The sequence below is a fragment of the Cynara cardunculus genome, assembly GCF_001531365.2.
Source record: "Cynara cardunculus var. scolymus isolate 2C chromosome LG 17, CcrdV1, whole genome shotgun sequence".
Taxonomy (NCBI): Eukaryota; Viridiplantae; Streptophyta; class Magnoliopsida; order Asterales; family Asteraceae; genus Cynara; species Cynara cardunculus.
Genome location: NC_037544.1, coordinates 7,648,278 through 7,651,104, shown reverse-complemented (window position 1 = coordinate 7,651,104; position 2,827 = coordinate 7,648,278).

Here is a 2,827-nt window from a genome sequence, read left to right as displayed (position 1 = left end):
GCAAATCCGTCGCTGATAGTTCCCTCGCAAATCCGTCGCAGATCCGTCGCTAAGTACATCTGTCGCTGATCCGTCGCTGAAAGTGTCTGTCGCAAATCCGTCGCTGATTTCCATCGCTGATCCGTCGCTAATAGCATTACCTACGACTGTTTGACCGACGGAGTATCAGCGACGGATCAGCGACGGACGGAGCTTTCAGCGACGGATCAGCGAGGGAATTTTCCCTCGCTGATACCCAACATTTTTGTAGTGGGAAGTTTTCTTCATCATTACTTCTTCAAAGTGAGCTTCATACTTTCGATCTACATTAAAAGCCAAACTTTTTGGCAAACAGTAGCTTTTTATACCAGAAGAATTTCTTCTTTGTAATGAATCTTTTAAATCCAATTTTTATTCTAAATCCATGGACGATATTTGTATGAATTTCAAAGTTAAAAAGTTGAGTATTGGATCACTGCAAAAATACGAGTATGAAATCCGTCGCTATAGGGTCTTCCGTCACTGATCGTCCGTCGGTCAAAACCTCGTAGGTGATGCTATTAGCGACGGATCAGTGACAGATCAGCGAAGGAATCTTTCCGTCGCTAATTTTTATTAATTTAAATTTAAATAATTTATAATTACATAATTTATGTATTTATTTATACAAAACCTGACCATAAAATAACAAACCAAAACTGTAAACAAATTAAAACTAACTAATTCATACAATTTAATGTTCAAATTCATACAATCTAACTACCGGGAAGGGGGAGAGGGGACGTATATTGACTGCCGCATAAACACAAAAAAATGCTCTAATAAGGCGACCTGTTCGGCTAATGCAACAACATATCTAACCTGTTCGGCCTCCAAATCTGCCCTACTCTTCCGTTCGGCCTCCAGTTCCTCCTCTACCTTTGCCAACTTCTCTCTCAACTCCGGTACCAAATCAAAGTTATAATATATCAAAATAGTTGACGATGCATTTAATGTTATGGTATATTTTTTCTGATACCAATAAAATAAAATATTATAGACCAATTTGAACGTTTACAATTTTTTTATTCATAATTATTATAAAAGAAAATTGAATTATTAAAAAATGGTTGATAATGGTAAAAAACTATTGCGACCTAGCCACTAACATAGGAACATAAAAATGAAAAAAGGTGGTCTGATAAAACCCACTTCTGCCTTTTAATTCCACCGATTCCTAACCTAAATCCCATTAAATTTTCTTCTTTCTTCCTTCTTTCTATCTGTTGGAACTGAAATGATACCCACATACATGAGATGTTGCAGATGCGACATTTACGGAGTCATGTTGGGTAAGGTATGAACATGCATCACTTGCAGTTGAATGTTTTTTTTTTTTTCAAAACTGATGGGCATAGGGATATAACCGGGATGGTTACCTCTTACTCTGGTAAGGAGCATATCAACCTCTTACTAGGGAAAGATGACGATCAGTAATGAAATTATGGTAAGAGGTCAAATTTCTTTTTGGTAAACAAGTCATCTCTTACCAAGGTAAGAGGTAATAAAAAGCAAGTAAACATGCCCTAAGTGTAACGGTTTGACTACTTGAAAGTCAAACAGTAGGTGTGAATGAAGCTGAAAGTCTTTTGGAAGACTTGAAAAGCCTACATGTAAACTTTTCACTACTATAAAGTCAAAACATATGTTTAGAGGAGTTTTAGATGACTTTAAAACTCTAAGTGTAACAGTTTGACTTTTAAGTAGTCACGCCGTAGGTTTAGAGGAGTTTTTAAAAGCCTACGTGTAAATGTTTGACTACTTGAAAGTCAAATCTTATGTTTGAATGAAGTTGGAAGTCTTTTGAACGAGTTGAAAAGCCTACGTTTAATGGTTTAACTACTTGAAAGTCAAACCATAGGTTTAGAGGGTTTTGGATGACTTTAAAACTGTAAATGAGTTTAAAACACAAACCTATGTTTTTTAAAATTTCAGCAGCCTAACGACAATAAAAAAATATTTCCAAAAAATCAAGACTAATGTTCTCCCATCAAGTGGAAACCCAACTACAAATTAATAAAATCAAGCCTAATGTTTGCCCAACAATTGGTAACCCAACTGCAAATTAATAAAATCGAGCCTAGTGTTTGCCCAACAATTGGCGACCCAACTAATTAATAGCACAAGTTATGAATTAGATAACAAACTATTGCACCATATACGAATTAGATAACATTATGTAATAAACATAATCACAAGGCAATGTATAGACCATTTGGTCTCAAATCCCAAATCAAACTTGATTCTAGTTAACAAAATAGTTTGATTCTACATTTAAAATCTCAAATTCTAACTTACCTTTAAAATTCCAAATCATGAACACATTTTATCAAAATAACCTTAATGTTTGCCCAACAATTGACAACACAAACTAACAATGATTTAAAGATAACATTTATATACTAAAATTTATAAAACTAACAACTCAAAATAACCCTTGATATTTGCAACAAAAAAAAGACTTACAAATTTTAGGGTTAGAGGTTGGGGATGAAATCGGTTGGAACAAGGATGGGAGGTCGGAGGTGGTGGTGACAGTTGGTGGCAGGTAGGAGGAGGTGGTGACGATCGCACGACATGTGGATGGTGGTGGTGACGATCGCACAACATGTGGATGGTGGTGGTGACAGCCGGTGGCCAGCAGGTGGGAGGTGGTGGTGACGGTCGGCAGATCTCGGCAGCCGAACGGTCAGCATCGAGTGTCAACAGCGACAGTCGAGAAATGGAAGCAGGTCTGGTCGAGAAATGGAAGCAGGTCTGGTCGAGAAATGGAAGCGGTCGAAAAAAATGGAAGCAGGTCGATGATTTT